Genomic DNA, 21,225 nt, shown 5'->3' on the forward strand with positions numbered 1-21,225 from the left:
ATTTTTATTCATAAATTTGAAATTGGGCTGCTCAGCATGGGTTCAGGTTTTATTTTAGCCATATTCATATTGTAGAAAGCAATGCTGGATATCTAGACTTGAGGGGGATTGGGAGTCGGGATGTTTATAACCATGTAGTAAGTACATTGTGTAGAGGTCACACTGATGATGGCCAACGCATAAACAATTATCCGTGATATATGCACTATCTGTTAACAAATCAGAGATGTGCTGGGCTTGCAATGCACCAAGGCTGAACTACTCTCCCCCATTTCCTCTCTTGCATATTTCCTGTTGGAGTGAGTCAATAGACTTTTTAAGAGGCTACTCATGAAGTAGAATTTAAGCAGAAGCCATCGTGTAGTTTACACACCAGGGCACTATCTCAAGCTTTAGTGAGGATGGCAGCTGGGTCTACAGCTTCACTACCTTACCCTGGATCTTCCTCCAGCTTATTTTCTTGGTAGGTGTGTGTTTAGCTACATGCATAGGAATGCCAACTTTCTGTGCAGGAAACCCACCTCAGGATCTCAGGCAGTGAAAATTGACACTTGACTTGATTGTTTCCCCGTGGTTTCCAAGTGGTCCTTGACCCTCCCTAGGCTCCATCCATATTTTCCTTGTAACTTCTTTCTGTATGAACTTCAAGCTCCAACAGTTGATGAAAGACAGCAGCTTTATGGATACTGCTTAGTCAGCTCCCAAGACTGGATAATATTCAATCTGGTAACAGAGTGGTCCTGCTTCTCTGATAGAAATCTGACACCAGAGATTTGGAGCATGTCCTAATGTAAACTGAGAAAATGAACTCTTGTACAAGTGTCAATTTTACCCAAATTCACTTATGATTTTAACAGCCCTGATATAAATCCAGCTGTACATCTCAAGAGTAAGGATGGGACAGCACAGAAAGCCTCTGCATTGAATCCTGAGGAGGCCTGATTGGAGAATTAGAGCATAGAATTGGATCATGCTTTGAAGCAATATACACTTAAATTCGTCAGGTCTACAGCAAGAATTCACAAACTAGAATGCAAGATGTTCATTCCAGATGACAAGAATTAAGTGGAATAAAATTGTTACAGTTAGCACTAATGGTTTGTAAGCATGAGACAGAGTGTTACCCCCGCCCCCAGTAATCATTATATGTAATCATTACAATAGTCCTATGAGGTAGGTAGAATTACCCCTAATTTACAGGCAAGAAGATGGAATTGTAGATTAAGGAACTTGCCCGCAGTCCAACAGTGGCTAATAGAAGTGAGAATTCCTGCCCCACCCCTCTTGAATCTCCCTATTTCCGTATAAGCTCTGATATCAGAGAAATTATTCTGGAAGAACAAAGGCAAGAAATGGAATGGGTTAATACCTAACAGATACTCTTTAGAGGAAGGCAGCAGTAATTAACCACGAAATAACTGAGTGCCCGTGGACTACTAAAATGGGGGAAATTAGCTGCATGATGGAGTCCAGTAAGAACGATTGACCGATCCTTATTCCTGTGAGTGACTGGAATAAGGCTGGAGGCCCAGGATAGGCCATTGACTTTAAGGAGCAAGGTAAAAGCAGATTAACAACCTGAGGGTAAGTGGGGTGTTTTAGTGCACTACAATAGAAAGAGGCTACATAATTAATTGCTATGCCAAGGTAGGTTGCCTCAGGTGACAGGTCAGCAATCAGAATAGGGAGAGTGGAGGTCAGGTTGCTCTAGGCCTGTAGCAATCTATAACATGTCTATCTCTGGGAAATAAGGAAAGGGTTGGGGTGTGCAGGATGGGTGTGAGGGATTACTGCTTTACATAAAGTCCTATAAGGTTTCTAAGTTTTCAATCCATGTGCACACATCTCTCTGAATTTTATAAAAAGCACAATAAAAGCTATAATGGGATTCAGTTCTTTGCCTGTTAAATTAACAAAGATGCTAGTGAGAGGAAAACACTAGTCAGTGTGATGGAATGCACCATCATTACTGCCGACAGTCAACAGTATGACCTTCCTGAACAGCAATCTATCATTAAGAGTCTGAAGCAGTCTGATGTCCTCTGAACAGTAAATCTATTCTTGAGAATCTACCATAATAACATAAGGCCAAATACAGAAAATATCTTTACATTCAAAGAAGTTGATAGGAATGTTATTAATGTTGAAAACTGGAAGCAGGATGTCTAATCATAAGAAATGATGACACATGTTGGTATATCCTTTCAAAATACTAGATGCCACTAAAAATATTTGCAGTGATTACTTGGAAATGCTAATAGAATAATATAAAGTGAAAATGTGTATGTATGTATACATAGTATATAACTTATAAAATGCAGATGTTTTGAAGTGCACTTATTTTTGTCAGTCTTGGAAGACAAACATCAAAATTGACTTAAAAAATACTTGAAGGTTGCTGGCAGGAAAACTGATTTTCCCTGATTGCTACTTGTGTGAATTTTCAAAATGCTTGTTGGAGAATGTTTTGAATGGGGAAAAAAAGGAAATTATGTGCAATAACAGTAGTATAAATTTAATTGTCAGAAAGAGGAATTGTAGTGAACAAGGCTGAGCCCATCCAATCCAGCATCATTAAGGCCAAAAGAAAGTTCCAGAACTTCTAAAATATAATTTAATGTTCTATTGAAGCTGGTGTAGGAACAGCTTTCAAAGTAAAGCCCATAGTAGAAATTAAAATAAATAAATGTTCTGGATATGTGCAGAGCTTGGTTTATTTTAAATCAATTGGTGGGAAAACTTGTTTTAATTAGCCTATGTAGGCTGGAGTTTCACTTAAATCTTGGTTATATTGTGTCCATTTTACTTATTCCACTGTAAAAACTAATATTGTATTGAGAAAGACTGGGGAGAAAGTAATGAGAAATTATAGACAATGTGTTTTAGATTAGATAGCATTCTAGACTATGACTCCAATATGGAATTGCTCATTGGCATGAATGCTTCATTTCAAAATTGTTTATATTGCAGAAACAAATGTGTGTGTGCACACACGTATGCCAGGTTCTCTCATGTTCTGTTCTGTCCTGTTTCTGGGTACTCGCTTGAACTGAAGTTTGGATTAGGAGATTGCAGCCAGGATTTCTAATTTGTTACCCCATAACATTATATTTTCCTTTTTAAATTTCTTCTGAAGAACTTTTCAGAAATGTTTGGGAGCATAATAAATTGCATTTCTTGATTATTGCCTTCAAACTAAACTTTTCAAAATTTTAAAGAAAGGGAAAACAGTAACACTTTCGGACAGAAATCTAAATTTTACTAATGGACTAACAAGATATTACAATGTATTTCTTTCACAGAAGTGGAATTGGTTATTCTTTATCATAACAGATAATAGTAAGGAAAATAGGGTGGTTTCTATGTATATACAACATCAGTTCACTGCTTCTAACTCTTTTGAATTCCCAGTGAGATAATTATATTACAGTACTATATACATTCTGTCTATGCTAAAAACTATCTACTATTTTTACTTTTAAATTTCTACCTTCAGATTGTGCAGTATTTGGCTAATATCATGTTTTGGCTATGTCAGAAGTTTTTGTTATACATAATTGTGATAGATTTTGTTATTGATTCCAGATATGTTTATATGTCTTCCTATTTCTGTTTCTTGAGGTTAATCTCTCTAGCATTGTTCCCTCTCTGGCAGAAAGGAATGTAGGAATCTTTGAAAGTTGGAAGAAATGGAGGAAAAGAAAAAACTGCATGAAGTTTCAGATAAAAAAAAAAACCTACAAAGTGACTGGAAGGAAAACCTTACTTAGCTATGAAAAATTAAGTGTTTTTATATATATTCCCTTCCCATTCTTATCAAACTAAAAGTGTCCAATGATAGACTCGTGAAATTGAACCTCACACTATTTGGCCAACAAGTACAGCATAGCCAAAGTGGCCAGAGCAGTAGCTGCAGCATTTTGCTCGACTAATCAATATGATGGACAGTTGGACACAGAGGTTTATCTTGAGCTCTTTCATCCAACCACATTTTTACAGAAAGGACTCAGTTTTGATCCCTGTCCCAAAATAACCAATATAGTAATACACATGAATCACAGGATATAATCTGAATAACCTCTAATTTTAGTTGGAGAGAGCTTTTGTTTCTCCATTGGATGAAAATTCAGCAGATCCCCAAATGTGGATGATCATGCTTAAGCTATATAATTACTTTAATAAGTTACTTGAATAAGTTTTGAAACAGTATTCAAGCATACTTTTAAAAATCCATTGTAAGATTAATTAGCAATTCATTCTTTAATCAACAAGTTTAGTTCAGGCCTGTTAATGACAGGCTAAGACATTTAGGGAAGGTGCAGAGAGAAAGAGGAACTCATCAGTACCTTGTCTTGGACCCTGAATCTCTAGCTGTAATTCTGGATTCCACTAGGATTGCAGAAGGACATTTCTTCCAAGGTGGTGACAACAAAAAACTGTCCACGAAATATCCTATTCAACATGCTACAACCAATGATCATTTTCTTAATCCTTGATTTGGCTAAGAAGCTCATGAAGTTTGGAAACAAAATTGTGTCTAGATTTTAGATTTGTTTATATCCTCATTTCCATTTTGCTGTAATGGGTTCAGGACACACTATCCCTAAAATATAGCACTTTAAATATCATAAGGTAGAAGAATTTGAAGAAAACAGAAGTTGGAGGTTCTCTCTGGTCCTTCCGTGTCTTTTCCTCTGGGTCAGTACATGAAATCTAGTAAAGATTTCCAGACTTACCTCTGAGGCAGAGTACACCCTCCTGTGAGAAGTGCCAAGGATCCACCCAGAGGAAAGGAGCAACCTAATCCCCAAAGATACAGGGACAGTGAAGAGAACCTGAACAGGTCTTTCGAAATTTCCCATTTGTTACAATTAGTTCACACGGTTTGGTACCTATGTTTTTCCAAGACTCTTCATTTTCCATTAAATACACAGAGAAAACATGCAGGTTTAACTGTTTTCCTTATGAGGTGTTCTCTTGTTATAGAGAACTTGGGCACGGACCTAGTATGGTTAGAAGGAAAGACGGATTTCCTTCCCTACAGTATTTTGGACCAAAACTTTCAGTCAAAGTATGGTTACATTGGTAAGAATTCCAATGACAGGCATGTTACTTTGACCTTAGCCTGACTGCCAAATAAAATATGACACCCAGTAGAAAAAAAAATCTAATTTCAAATAAATAATGAATTATTTTTAATATATGCATATTCCATGTACTATTCAAAACATAACTTACACTAAAAATAATTCATTGTTAATCCAATTTAAATGGGCATCAGTATTTTATTTACGAAACCTGGCACCCGTATTATAGCCAAAGCCATGTAAGGGCAAATGAAAGACATTTTGATTAACATTTCATTTTCTGAAAGTGTTTGTTTCTCATGTCCAAATTGCATAATCAGGTGTAACCTGTGCTGGAAGTATATCATAACAAATCCTTTTAATGGCACTATGCATGATTCTGTTTCTGAGTGTGTAGGATTTGCCGTCTTCCTGGATACTAATTTGTCTTATACCTATAAATATGTAATAAATCTTCAGGGTGGAAGAAAACCTGTTTTATTTAGTCATGTTGAGAAGTGGTTTTGGGAAGTTTCTTGTATGATGAAAAGCATTTCAATAGAGAAAAAGCTGTTCTATTGAATACTTCTTCACTGCTAGCATTGATTCTATAACTCCAATATTATTGATAATGTGTCTTGTAAGGAGCTCAAAATGTATCATAAATGTATCCTGTTAAGGCTATCTGACTTCATTGTAGGTATTGTGCTATGGTCACACTTGTTATGACAAAGGGATTAAGCAATAAGTTTACAAAAATCATAGAGGAAGGCATATGCAAAAATCAAGCCTTCTACTCCACATTTTCCTTTTACATCAGGGGGTTCTTTGATTTGGGAAGAAATGGTCACTGTCCTTTGACGTGTCCTTGAAATTTTGGTTCTGTGGTAGGTAGAGATTTCCAACATCAAAATTACATTTCAAGTGTTGAGTGCCTGAGGGGAGTTTGGGAAGGCATGTTATGGAAGATGGGATCCTCTTTGGCTGAAAATTCTGAAGAAAATTTAGAAGATAATATGGTAGAGAAAGATTTTATGGAAATTCCTGGATGATCCTTTAAAATACACCACGTGTTTCTGATTATAGATGACTCAATGTATTTTCATCTCCAGCCTGAGTGTTCTGCTACAATGCTTCTCTGTTTCTGAACCTCAGAGGACAGGGCCTCAATGAATATCTCAAGTATGTGAGAAAAGCATTGGATGAAATGGAAGAGAACTACTTAAAAGAAGCCAATGTGAAAACAAAATCTGAACATTTTATATCACTATAAATTCACAAGTTAATGATGTGATGACATTGGGTAAAATATTAATGTAGTTTTGATGCTTGATGTGATAACCTTTGTTCATTTCTGGATGAAATGGAGGATAGTAAAGACTTTATTATTTAATTTACTACCTCCCCATAAATATTTAGTGTCAAAACAGCTAAGTTTCAGCCAATCAGATAGGCAAATCATCACAGTATGCTCAAATAAGTCAGATACAAATCTGTAGCCAAACAGGTGATTTCTCTAATTGTTTTTGTGTCTGGCCAATAACAGCTCATCCTGTTGTAAACAACTGACACTGGTCCTGTTTTTAGTGCTGCCTGATTCATGAATTATTTGCTTTAATAAACTTTAGACAAATTAATTTTAGCACAGTTTCACAGTTTAGAAGGAGCTCTTCAGTGATGGAGCAAAAGTACCCATCAGATCTGTAGTTATTTCATAGTAACTAGAAGTTATGATTAGTTCCTTCTTGGATTCTAGCCCATGAATTTCCATTTTGAGCTCTATTACTTTATTTGGGCAATTCTTGGACTTACTCCAATACTGGATTGGGATTGATAAAGAAAATTAACTGGAAATACTCGGAGGCCTCCAGTAAGTAAGATTATTAGAAGACAGGGAATCATGGATTCACCCAATTCCAATAAATTTAGAACTCCATCTGGAACTCTTGCTAATTTAATTTAATGAATAAGAACTATGGACCCAAAATCTGTACTTGAGAGATTTGGGTCAAACATGACAAAGATAAATTATAATGGAAACAATAAGGAAATTCCTTAGAAAAGGCAAACACATGGGTGTCTTAAAAGCTATAAAAGCTCTAGAGATAAAAAAGACCTCATACATTTTAAATTCAAAACTTAGGTGTCCCAAACTGAAGTGTTCCCTGAAATGACTACCCTTATCATAAATGGCCAAGCCATTGGAAAAGAAATTGTCTACTTTTGCACCAATCATCTGATGGACCTATTCCTTTTCTCCTAGACTGATTCCTTGGTAGATAAAGATCCCAAATGTAACCAGGATGTAGAGATTGCTTTTTCTAAGGACATAACTGTATAGTTGGACTTGTAAAATATAACAACTTGATATCTCTGCCTCCATTTTGCATTTGTGTCCTTTTCTCTAAGGAAACAGTTCCAGGAACATGTTGATTAATAAACATCTGGTGATGAGTTGAAATTTTCCCCCAGCCAACAGCAACTGGCAAGACCTGACCAATCCCGAGACAACGATGAATCAGACCACAGTTTGACCAAGACTGCTTTACTATGCATATTTCTGGTCCCCCTTGTCTATAGAATCTGGAAGCTCATGTCAGTATCTCTGAAGACAGGAATGGAAACACCAGTTCCTTTGTCTTCCCAGTATAGATATACTGATTAATGTTCCTTTCCTCCCTTTTCATCATTACTTTTCCATTTGGTCTTGGGGCAAGTGACTGAACCTGATTTGTTGGGCCCCCCTGTGGGTATTAGCTACTTTCAGCTAGCTGACCCCAGAATGAAAAGAAGGCAGAAAATGAGGGTCTGAGGTGGCTGCCAAAATTTCATTAATTTCAAGGTACAACTTGTATTTCAGGACAGCATTGATTACTTGGGGCTCTGTCCTTTCGGAATCTTTTCAGCCAATTCTGGCTTTTGCTGTTGTCTTAGTACAACAAATTTTTCCTTTAACTGGCAAGGATAGACTGTAAGGTACACAGAAAAAAAGGATGTTTGTGTTATGATTTGTATTAGAATGAAAGTGCTGTTTCTATCCTGGACTGCCCTAGGGAGACTCCTCTATTTATAGCTACTAACCAATGACTAAGAAAAACATAATTTATTATAATATGGGATGGCCTATGTATCTGAAAACTCACTTTACATATTCTTTTGTTAGTGTGTCTGTTTACAATGATTGACTTAATAAATGCTAAAAACAATATGATGGCTTCAGCAATAGTTCTATCATAGATTTACCTACATGAACATCTTGACAGAGGCGTGAGGGGAAAATGATCATCCCATGAGAGCCATAGTCTCATCGGATTCCATTTCAGAAGAACATATTTCTTTCCTGGGTTGGAAGGAACTCTACATGAACCTCTAGGAGGATCTGTTAAAGAATTGGTCATTCCACACTTTCAGCCACCCTGAACCCCTTGGTGTTCAGGGATTTCCAGAACAAGTCAAAGGGGGTACCTGTACCATGGCTGACTGGGAAGGAATCTTTTGGGCATACTCTAGAATCAACTCTTACTCCAGTCCACAGACCAGCCTCTAACAAAATGAATTCTAAACACTTTGGTATTGGCAAAAGTTTACCCCAAATTAAAGTAGCTGTGGTAGCTTTATTCTTTGGCAAGAACTTCTGCCTTTTTGAGATCAGTTTTTCTCGTGAATTGAGTTTCGGGGTCTGCGTGCTTAAATTAATATATTTTTGTTCAGATTGAAGGCTCTTGATTTTTATCTGTTTTATCTCCCATCCCCTGGTTATTTACTAAGAAAAGAAGTTCCTCAAGGTGGTTATCTGAAGTTGTCCTAGTCAAAATGCAGGTGTTATGGGTTAATTCTCAATCTCACTTAGGGCTGTCAGGTAGGAAAACAAAAGGATAAAATGTGTATAATTATGACTGGCTTCATATAAATTTTGACAATTGGAAATTTTTAAAATTAAGTTCTTTCTAAATAGTCTGTTAAAACCTGTGATAAGTTAAACAGTAAGCAAAAGTTTTAGAAAGCCCAAAGAAAGCATTCCAGGTTGGATGGGCATAGGGAGAACTTTTTGTTCTACGTGTTGAAGGGCTACCTCTGATGAGAGAACAAGGAATTTAACTACATAGCACTCCAAATGATTCTCTTACCCTTACAAATGGAAATAACTTTTACAGAGTGTCTTCCTCTCTATTAGCTCTTAAAATAGGAAAAGATGGAGTCCACATAACAAGTTTTACCTTTAGCCCCTTCTGCTTTCACTGGACTTTTACTTACACATTTCTTAATGATGTTGAGGCTCATTTCTGAGATGACACTTAGGGTTATGAAGGGAATCAGCAGATTAACAGTCTAAAACCTTTGAGGGTTTTTGTTATATTTGTACGTTTTAGTACATGTTCGTATTGTGTTTTATAATGACATAAGCACACGTAGAAATTGTTTGCATGATACGCACTCACATAAATTAAAACTGTTACGTTGGCACAAATCTTTTGGCTCACATGACTTAGATAAGTCTTTGACAAATAGGTTAAGCTTGAAATAAAGTCTTTAAAATTGCTAACATGTTTTTCTGCCTGTTTTGCTTGCCAAACAGGATTATAATTGTCTGTTAGATATTTAAGATGTTCATTACTTTGTTTCAAGAACAGCAAGTTGTAGAGTTTATTTGGCAAAAAGAAAAATAAAATAACCTAAAATGTTAACTATGCAGATCTGATATCTCGGTTTTCATAAGTAATCTTAAAAAAGCTGTTAAAATATGTGGGAGAGAACATTTGTAAGAATATATGATGGAAAAATAGCACTTGCAAGTTAAAATACTGGAAAATCAATTGGTAAATATTCAAATATGCTTGGCTTCTCAAACTCCAAAAGGATAATATATTGGGGTATATTTAATATGGTTTTGTAAATCATGAATAAAAAAGATTGCTTTATTCCTTGATTATCTTTAAGATTACTAAGAGTTTAAATTATTTTTTTCCATACAGAATATTTTAGAATTTTAGCTTTTTAAAAAAGGAAAACCTAAGGCAAAAAGAATTGGAAAGAGAAGGAAATATACTTAAATTTTATTTTATTTTTTAAAGAAAGGATTTTGTATGGTAAAGTAAAATTTTTGTCCTATAGTCCACAATGGGAAGAAGACAGGACATGAAATAGAGCTGTAAACAAGTTATAAGAGGGTTGAAACAGGTCACAGTTAGTGGAGTGTTATAATTTTTATTTGATATCTGTGGCTATAACTTAAAATATTTAAAAGGTTTCCTTTGACCAGCATTGTGGCTCAGAGGTAAAGCGCTTGCCTAACATGCATGAGGCGCTGGGTTTGATCCTTAGCACCACATTAAAATAAAGGATTGTGTTCACCTATAACTAAAAAATAAATATACAAAAAATATTTGACCAATATAAAACCCTAACCTAATTTTCAGATTAAAGCAACAAAGCTTTCTTAAAATATTGATCTGCTGTTAGTAACATTTACAAAGATCTAGCTTAAAGAGCAAAGTTTTTTTCTTGTTTGTTTTATCAAGACAATTTGTGTTTTCTGCTATTTTCTTAAGTAATGGAAACCAAGAATTAAGGTTTGTTTACTTGAAGGCTAAGTATCTGAGCTTTGTCTGAAAGTTGTACAAAAGTTTGTAGAATTAATATATGTGAGCCCTAGATTTAATATAAAAGTTAACTACTAGTGTTCCTTTTATACAATATATATTGCATCTGGGCCTTAAACATATATAGCCAATGAAACTTTCAGTGTTTCTTCTATTTATATGCTGTAGCATTCAGATGTGGCAAGCCTGTCATTTGTGTATTCCTACCCTTTAAGTCTTGGTATGCATCTGTTGCTTTGAATAAGTATTTTGTTATTGTGTATATGAGATACACTTGTACATCTGGTAATAAGTCAACTTGTGGTCACTATCACTGTCTCCTAAACTTGCAAACAGTCTAAAGCCATACTTTGATTTTGTCAGTGCTATCAACCTATGTACACTTATGAAAGGCAGAGCCACATAAAGTCATCCCATTAAACCAGATTAAATTTCACTTTAAAGATAAAAGCTAAGTGTATGTGTATACCCAAATGTGTACACACATATTACATATTTATATATAAAGTATTTCTATGTAGCTATGATACTTATTACTGATTTCTTAGTACATTAAATGTATTTCTGTTACCCAAATATAAGTCTTTTAAAATACAGAACTTAGGAGAGTACTGCTAGTAGTGATAACAGTTTTTCAGGTTTATGTTTCCTTTGTATTATGACTTGCATCTTTTAGTAAAGATAATTAGATGTGTTGAACACTTGGCATTACAAGAAGTGCCACTCTGATAATTAAACTGGTCATCTAGAGATGTAAAAAAAAGTTCTGGACATTTGATGCAATGTCCAGAAAATGGAGCTTTTGAAAAGTGATTGGATCACGAGGGCTCTAACCTCATCCATGAATTAATCCTTTGATAATTAAAATGGACTACTGGGGCATGCCTCAGGGACTGTGTCTTGTCCCCTGATCTTTTCTAGTGGCTTCCATGAACTGATGAGTTTTCCTTGGACATGCCCTTCAACCTAATATTCTGCCTCATCTCAGGTCCAGAGCAATGGAGCAGGCCAACCATGGAATCAAACTTTTTAAATAGAGGAAAAAGCATTTGTTTTGGCTCTAAGTTGTTTGCATCAGGTATGTGGACACAGAATGAAAAGCTAATACACTTGACAATGGAAAAAACATAGAAACATTTTTTTTTAACAAAAGAGCTGTCTTAACATTTAAATGTAATTTTTCTAAAAAAAAGGTTATGTTTACTGATTTTTAAATAACTTCAGGAAGTTAATTTTTGTATACTCTTAAATAGAATGGCACTTAGAGAGGGTTAAAGATTCGCTAGAAATAAACACTTCAGTTAAGATGTGTCAAAGGCCAGCCTCACATGCAATAAGGCTCTGCCCTTTGCCCTATTCCATGTCAGGATGACCCCCAATGGGGGCCAAAATTAAATCCATTTAAAATGTGTTTAAAAGGGCAAATTTTTGTCCTACATTTGTGTGATCCCCAAATAAAAAATGTGATATACTAAACCCCTTACTTAATTCTGTTTCATATTATAAAATGTCCTTAAATTATAATAGGATTTTAGAAAGAAGTATAACTTAGAGTTTGTGTCATCAAGTTGACAGATTGTTTATGTGGTTTTCTAGAGGCTAAGCAGGTATCAAAGCCACATTTTTGTTCCAAAGAATGGAAATGAAGGGAGACCCTCATTGCTATACAAAATTACATATAAGAGGTTGGGAGGGGAATGGGAAAATAAACAAGGTGAGAAATGAATTACAGTAGATGGGGTAGAGAGAGAAGAAGGGAGGGGAGGGGAGGGGGGATAGTAGGGGATAGGAAAGGTAGCAGAATACAACAATTACTAATAGGGCATTATGTAAAATTGTGGATGTGTAACCGACATGATTCTGCAATCTGCATTTGGGGTAAAATTGGGGGTTCATAACCCACTTCAATCTAATGTATGAAATATGATATGTCAAGAGCTATGTAAAGTTGTGAACAACCAATAAAAAAAAAGACCCTGAAATAAAAACCCAAAGGATGAAAAAAAAAAAAGAAATTGTTTCTTTCAATTGGATTTTTTTGGTTAATTTTAGTTTTTGTAAAAAAAAAAAAAACTATAGATTGCTATAACTGTCACCTGTTAACATTCTGCAGAAGTACAACTTCTAACAAAATAATCTCATTCAACATTTTGAGATGGTAGATGGGACAGAGAATTACACTTGATCATGTACTCCAGGTAAGCTTACCTAATTCTCACCCTTTCTCAACATCTCAGGTGCCCGAATTTGAGTATATGGGTCCTTTAACCATCTATCACTTCCCCTTTGACGTGGGGCCAGATCAGAGAGAATGGGATGAGTTCATCCACCATAAGGGACCAACACCCTGGATGATTAATAAATAACTCCCTGCCCCTTTGCCTCTGAAATTATCGGAATGAAAAGGGAGTCATTTGTATCAGCTCTACATAAAATAAGTGAAGCTGAGAGGTTATGGAAAGTGTTCTTATGCATGATACTAAAGCCCTTCCACCAGAACATGGAATGCATAGCTTTGACAAAGGCCCTCTATTTATGTAAAGGAAGGAGAGAAAAGAGGATTCTTATGATTTTATTCAGTTGGATATTTTCTGATTTTGGCTCCCTTTTGGATTCTACTTTAAATTTAAAATGGTACTTTTGAAGGAGGTCCCAGTCACTAACCTAACCAACTCCATTTTATCTCTCTTCGGAACTTTTTTCTTTTGCAGTCACCTTGGATTCATCTGTGTGATAAGGGACTGAGACTACTTTCCAGCAGTTGTGAGTTTCACAGAAAAGATCATCCCACAATGAGATTTCATGAGATTAAGCAGTCATTTCATGATGACACTAACTTGCTCCCTCAAGTGATGACTTATCCAGAGTTTCACAAAATCCGTCCTAAGATAATGATGTACCAGACAATGACGTCACCATGGTAGCCCACCCTCCCAGATGTACAAGCCCCCTATCCTGGCATTTGTTCCCCCCTTTTTTCTTTATCTTTCATCATTTAATTTTTTATTGTTGGTCGTTCAAAACATTACATAGTTCTTGATATATCATATTTCACACTTTGATTCAAGTGGGTTACAAACTCCCATTTTTACCCCATATACAGATTGCTTTATCACATCAGTTACACTTCCCTTGATTTACATATTGCCATTCTAGTGTCTGATGTATTCTGCTGTCTATCCTATTCTCTACTATCCCCCCTCCCCTCCCCTCCCCTCCGCTCCCCATTTCTCTCTCTACCCCCTCTACTGTAAATCATTTCTTCCACTTGTATTATTCTTCTCTTACCCCTCATTTCCTCTTATATGTAATTTTGTATAACCCTGAGGATCACCTTCCATTTCCATGCAATTTCCCTTCTCTCTCCCTTTCCCTCCCACCTTTCATCCCTGTTTAATGTTAATCTTCTTCTCATGCTCTTCATCCCTACTCTGTTCTTAGTTACTCCCCTTATATCAAAGAAGTCATTTGGCATTTGTTTTTTAAGGATTGGCTAGCGTCACTTAGCATAATCTGCTCTAATGCCATCCATTTCCCTCCAAATTCTATGATTTTGTCATTTCTTAATGCAGAGTAATACTCCATTGTGTATAAATGCCACATTTTTTTTATCCATTCGTCTATTGAAGGGCATCTAGGTTGGTTCCACAGTCTTGCTATTGTGAATTGTGCTGCTATGAACATCGATGTAGCAGTGTCCCTGTAGCATGCTGTTTTTAGGTCTTTAGGGAATAGACCGAGAAGGGGAATAGCTGGGTCAAATGGTAGTTCCATTCCCAGCTTTCCAAGAAATCTCCATACTGCTTTCCAAATTGGCTGCACCAATTTGCAGTCCCACCAACAATGAACAAGTGTACCCTTTTCCCCACATCCTCTCCAGCACTTGTTGTTGTTGGACTTCATAATGGCTGCCAATCTTACTGGAGTGAGATGTATCTTAGGGTGGTTTTGATTTGCATTTCTCTGACTGCTAGCGATGGTGAGCATTTTTTCATGTACTTATTGATTGTATGTCCTCCTGAGAAGTGTCTGTTCAGGTCCTTGGCCCATTTGTTGATTGGGTTATTTGTTATCTTATTGTCTAATTTTTTGAGTTCTTTGTATACTCTGGATATTAGGGCTCTATCTGAAGTGTGTGGAGTAAAGATTTGTTCCCAGGATGTAGGCTCCCTGTTTATCTCTTATTGTTTCTTTTGCTGAGAAAAAACTTTTTAGTTTGAGTAAGTCCCAATTGTTGATTCTAGTTGTTAACTCTTGCGCTATGGGTGTCCTATTGAGGAATTTGGAGCCCGACCCCACAGTATGTAGATCATAGCCTACTTTTTCTTCTATCAGACGCTGTGTCTCTGATTTAATATCCAGCTCCTTGATCCATTTTGAGTTAACTTTTGTGCATGGCGAGAGAAGGGGATTCAGTTTCATTTTGATGCAAATGGATTTCCAGTTTTCCCAGCACCATTTGTTGAAGATGCTATCCTTCCTCCATTGCATGCTTTTAGCCCCTTTATCAAATATAAGATAGTTGTAGTTTTGTGGATTGGTTTCTGTGTCCTCTATTCTGTACCATTGGTCCACCCACCTGTTTTGGTACCAGTACCATGCTGTTTTTGTTACTATTGCTCTGTAGTATAGTTTGAAATCTGGTATCGCTATACCCCCCGATTCTCACTTCCTGCTTAGCATTGTTTTTGCTATTCTGGGTCTTTTATTTTTCCATATGAATTTCATGATTGTTTTATCTATTTCTACAAGAAATGCTGTTGGGATTTAATTGGCATTGCATTGAACTTATAGAGAACTTTTGGTAATATCGCCATTTTGATGATGTTAGTTCTGCCTATCCATGAACAGGGTATATTTTTCCATCTTCTAAGGTCTTCTTCTATATCTCTTTAGGGTTCTGTAGTTTTCATTGTATAAGTCTTTCACCTCTTTTGTTAGGTTGATTCCCAAGTATTTTATTTTTGGGGGGGATATTGTGAATGGAGTAGTTGTACTCATTTCCATTTCAGAGGATTTGTCGCTGATATACAGGAATGCCTTTGATTTATGCGTGTTGATTTTATATCCTGCCACTTTGCTGAATGCATTTATTAGCTCTAATAGTTTCTTTGTAGACCCTATTGGGTCTGCTAGGTATAGAATCATGTCATCTGCAAATAGTGATAATTTAAGTTCTTCTTTTCCTATTTTTATGCCTTTAATTTCTTTCATCTGTCTAATTGCTCTGGCCAGCGTTTCGAGAACTATGTTGAACAGAAGTGGTGAGAGAGGGCATCCTTGTCTTGTTCCAGATTTTGGAGGGGATGCCTTCAATTTTTCTCCATTCAGAATGATGCTGGCCTGTGGCTTACCTCAACATTATAAAAGCAATCTATGATACGATCCTGTTACCCCTAATTTTTCTAGAGTTTTGAACATAAAGGGATGCTGTACTTTGTCAAATGCTTTTTATGCATCTATCGAGATGATCATATGGTTCTTATTTTTAAGTCTATTGATGTGGTGAATATCATTGATTTCCGTATATTGAACCATCCTTGCATCCCAGGGATGAATCCTACTTGATCATGGTGTATAATTTGATATGTTTTTGTATCTGATTCGCAAGAATTTTGAGGATTTTTGCATCTAGGTTCATTAGAGATATTGGTCTGTAGTTTTCTTTCTTTGAAGTGTCTTTGTCTGGTTTAGGCATCAGGGTGATGTTGGCCTCGTAGAATGTATTTGGAAGTTCTGCCTCTTTTTCTATTTCCTGAAATAGCTTGAAAAGTATTTGTTAGTTCCTCTTTAAAGGTTTTGTAGGGCTGGGGATGTGGCTCAAGCGGTAGCGCGCTCGCCTGGCATGCGTGCGGCCTGGGTTCGATCCTCAGCACCACATACCAACAAAGATGTTATGTCCGCCGAGAACTAAAAAATAAATATTAAAAATTCTCTATCACTCTCTTTAAAAAAAAAATAAAAAATAAAGGTTTTGTAAAACTCTGCTGTATACCCATCCGGTCCTGGGCTTTTCTTAGTTGGTAGTCTTTTGATGGTTTCTTCTATTTCCTCTATTGTTATTGGTCTGTTTAGGTTGTCTATATCCTCCTGACTCAATCTGGGCAGATCATATGACTTAAGAAATTTATCGATGCCTTCACTATCTTCTATTTTATTGGAGTATAAGGATTCAAAATAATTTCTGATTATCTTCTGTATTTCTGAAGTGTCTGTTGTGATATTGCCTTTTTCATCCCGTATGCTAGTAATTTGGGTTCTCTCTTCTTCTCTTTGTTAGCATGGCTAAGGGTCTGTCTGTTTTATTTATTTTTTCAAAGAACCAACTTTTAGTTTTGTCAATTTTTTCAATTGTTTTGATTTCATTAATTTCAGCTCTGATTTTAATTATTTCTTGCCTTCTACTTCTTTTGCTGTTGTTTTGCTCTTTTTCTAGGATTTTGAGATGAAGTATGAGATCATTTATTTGTTGGTTTTTTTTTTAAAGGAATGAACTCCAAGCAATGAATTTTCCTCTTAGAATTGCTTTCAATGTGTCCGTGTTTTCATTTATCTCTAAGAATTTTTTAATTTCCTCCTTGATGTCTTCTATAACCCATTGATCATTCAGTAACCTATTGTTCATTCTCCAAGTGATGCATGATTTTTCCTTCCTTCTTTAATCGTTGATTTTCAGTTTCATTCCATTATGATCAGATAAGATGCATGGTATTATCTCTACTCCTTTATAATGTCTAAGAGTTGCCCTGTGACATAATATATGATCTATTTTTGAGAAGGATCCATGTGCTGCTGAGAAAAAAAAGTGTAACTGCTTGATGTTGGGTGGTATATTCTATATATGTCAATTAAGTCTAGGTTGTTAATTGTGCTATTGAGTTCTATAGTTTCCTTATTCAACTTTTGTTTGGAAGATCTGTCCAGTGGTGAGAGAGGTGTGTTGAAGTCTACCATGATTATTGTATGGTTGTCTATTAGACTCTTGAACTTGAGAAGAGTTTGCTTGATGAACATAGCTGCACCGTTGTTTGGGGCATATATATTTATGATTGTTATGTCTTGTTGGTGTATGGTTCCCTTGAGCAGTATGTAGTGTCCCTCTTTATCCCTTTTGATTAACTTTGGCTTGAAATCTATTTTATTAGATATGAGTATGGACACTCCTGCTTGTTTCCGCAGTCCATATGAGTGGTATGATTTTTCCCAACCTTTCACCTTCAGTCTATGTATATCTTTTCCTATCAAATGCATCTCCTGTAGGTAGCATATTGTTGGGTCTTGTTTTGTGATCCATTCTACTAGCCTGTGTCTCTTAATTGGTGAGTGTAAGCCATTAACATTTAGGGTTATTATTGAGATATGGTTTGTTCTTCCAGCCATATTTGTTTATTAATGTTACTAAACCTGATTTGTTTTCCTCTTTGATTATTTTCCCCCCTTTACTGTCCTACCTCCCACTGTTGGTTTTCGATGTTATTTTCCATTTCCTCTTCCTGTAATGTTTTGCCAAGGATTTTTTGAAGAGATGGTTTTCTAGCTGCGAATTCTTTTAACTTTTGTTTATCGTGGAAGGTTTTAATTTCATCTTTCATCCTGAAGCTTAATTTCGCCAGATACACGATTCTTGGTTGGAACCCATTTTCTTTCAGTGTTTGAAATGTTATTCCAGGATCTTCTAGCTTTCAAAGTCTGTGTTGAGAGATCAGCTGTTATCCTGATTGGTTTACCCCTAAATGTAATTTGCTTCCTTTCTCTTGTAGCTTTTAAAATTCTCTCCTTGTTCTGTATGTTGGGCATCTTCATTATAATGTGTCTAGGTGTGGATCTCTTATGATTATGCACATTCGGCGTCCTGTAGGCTTCTAGGATTTGGGATTCTGTCTCGTTCTTCAAGTCTGGGAAGTTTTCTCGTATTATTTCATGAAATAAATTGTTTATTTCTTTGGTTTGGAGCTCTGTGCCTTCCTGTATCCCAATGACTCTTAAGTTTATCCCATATTTCTTGGATGTTCTGCTCATGGTTTCTTAGCAGTCTTGCTGAGCTGTGTATGATCTTTTCAAGTTGAAATACTTTGTCTTCATTGTCTGATGTTCTATCTTCTAAGTGATCTACTCTGCTGGTAGTATTCTCAATTGAGTTTTTAAGTTGGTTTATTGCTTCCTGCATTTCTAGGATTTCTATTTGTTTGTTTTTTATTACCTCTATCTCCCTGTGTAATTGATCTTTTGCTTCCTGGATTTGTTTATGTAGTTGCTTGTCAAAGTGATCTTTCATTGTCTGATTTTGCTGTCTCGTATCTTCCTTGAGACTCCAGATCATCTGAAGCATGTATATCCTGAACTCTTTTTCTGACATTCCATCTGTTGCAGCTATTACCTCTTCTAAAGTTGAGTTGACCTGCATTGCTTGTGGTCCTTTCTTTCCTTGTCTTTTCATACTGCTCGCGTTTCTTTCTGCTTGGTGAAACTGTTGTGTTTTTGAAATTTTCCCCCTAATTATTTATAGTGCTCTTGTATAGTTGGGAGATCTCCCTTGCAGGGTGGGTAGTGGCTGTGCTCCTCCTCTAATTAGGGTGATCTGTCTACCACGCTGGTCGGTCGCAGGTCTGCCCACCCTGCGGGCGCGGGTAGCGGCTCTGCTCTGCCCGCACTCCAATTGTGGTGACGTGACTACCACGCCCTCGGGTCGTTGGTCCTGATCCGGATGTGGGCGGCGGCTCTGCTCGGCCCCTACTCCAACTGGTGTGACGTGTTTACCACGCTGGCAGGCCTCTATGCCTGTTCCGCCTGTGGGTCGCAGGTCTGCCTACCTTGCGGGCTTGGGCGGCAGTTCTGCTCAGCCCCCACTCCAACCAGTGTGACGTGACTGCCTCAGTGCTACGTGTCCACCACGCTGGCAGGCTACCAGGCCTGTCCTGCCAGTGGGTTGCAGGTCTACCTACCTTGCAGGCTCAGACGACGGCTCTGCACAGCCCCTACTCCAAATGGGGCGACTTGGCTACCGCGCCGTCGGGTCGCTGGTCCTGTTCCAGGCGTGGGCGGCTACTCTCTTCGGCCCCAGCTGGAGTTGGGGTGTCATGATACCACGCCGGCGGGTCACTTGGCCTGTTCTGGCCCCCCACAGCACCCAGCAGGACCCGGACCGAGATGCAGTTACCGCGGGTTCCCCAGCCCTGGGCCAAAGCAGCTCCGGGAGCCTGAACCTGGCCGCTCCGAGCACGCTCTGCTAGGAGCAGGTTCCCAGAAGCAGTCTCTGTGGGTTCCCCACATCTGAGCCAAAGCGGCACCGGGAGCCAGAACCCAGCCGCTCTGAGCTCGGTGCACGCTCTGCTAGGAGCAGGCTCCAAGAGTCAGTCTCCACGGGTTCCCCAGCCCTGGGCCAACGCAGCTCCGGGAGCCAGAACCCGGCCGCTCAGAGCTCGGTGCACTCTCTGCTAGGAGCAGGCTCCAAGGAGCGGTCTCCGCGGGTTCCCCAGCCCTGGGTCAAAGCAGCTCCGGGAGCCAGAGCTCGGCCGCTCCAAGCTCTCGGAGCTCGGTGTATGCTCTGCTGAGAGCAGGCTCAAAGATGCAGTCTCCGTGGGTTCCCCAGTCCTGGGCCAAAACTGTTCCGGGAGTCAGAACCCAGCCGCTTCGAGCTCTGTGCACGCTCCACTAGGAGCTGGCTCTAATACGCAGTATCCGCGGGTTCCCCAGCCCTGGGCCAAAGCAGCTCTGGGAACCAGAACCCGGCGGCTCAGAGCTCGGTGCACGCTTTACTAGGAGCGAGCCCCAAGGAGTAGTCTCCACAGATTCTCCAGCCCCGAGCCTGAGCGATCTGTCTGCGAGACTCAGGCAAATACCAGCCTGAAATCACCTGTTCCGTAGCTGAATGAGCTGAGATCAGTAGAAAACAGGGATGATTACATCAGCTCTCCAAGATGGCAGCCGCTGTCCTCCTCCGTGGTCCGACCGGTGTCGAGAACCGAACTGGACCGCTTCTCTCCTCCGTCTCAAAGCCAGAACTCAGCACGACCATTGCACCACTGGCAGGAGCCCCCAGAATCCGCATCGCTGCACCCCCGCTCCGGCACCTCACCACTTCCCAGCGCACGCTGCAGACTCCAGCCGTGGGGCGATCCACCGATCAGGCAATGCCACCCTCCGTGCGGAGAAATCGCCCGTGTCCAAGCCCCCGCAGCTGAACCTTGCGCGATGGAAATCCCTCCACTAGATTCTGGAGCACCTCAATTTCGCTGGAAATTCCCAACAAGACAGCCTTCAGCTGTTTCACCTCGTCTTTCTCCCGCACAGTGACGCGGCACACGGGGGTGATGCACTACCTTCGCCGCCATCTTCCGCTCCCCTTTGTTCCCCTTTTCTAAAAAACCTGTATGATAATGTTCTTTTCAAATACTTGAATACAGCCTTTTGGTCACTATAGTCCTAAATCTGTTATTCCTGGCAAAATCATGCTGATTAAAGTTCCTTTCCTGCCCTCACCACTCCTTCTGTCTCTGATTGGCATAGGACACACTGAAGCCTTCCCCCTAGGATATCAGTAATATTTTCCCTTTTGGCCT

The 21,225-nt window shown here is 38.4% G+C and overlaps 1 pseudogene across 1 annotated transcript in view; it reads right to left on the bottom strand.

Moving 5' to 3' along the window:
- LOC308633184 (growth arrest-specific protein 7-like) overlaps nt 1–20,997 on the bottom strand; it is a 60,008-nt pseudogene extending 39,011 nt beyond the window's left edge. The window contains exon 1 of the transcript in view: nt 20,986–20,997. The product of the transcript in view is annotated as a growth arrest-specific protein 7-like (transcript). The remainder of the gene's footprint in view (nt 1–20,985) is intronic.
- Nucleotides 20,998–21,225: the final 228 nt, after the last annotated feature.

The sequence above is a fragment of the Spermophilus citellus genome, assembly GCF_964194105.1.
Source record: "Spermophilus citellus genome assembly, chromosome: 14".
Lineage (NCBI taxonomy): Eukaryota > Metazoa > Chordata > Mammalia > Rodentia > Sciuridae > Spermophilus > Spermophilus citellus.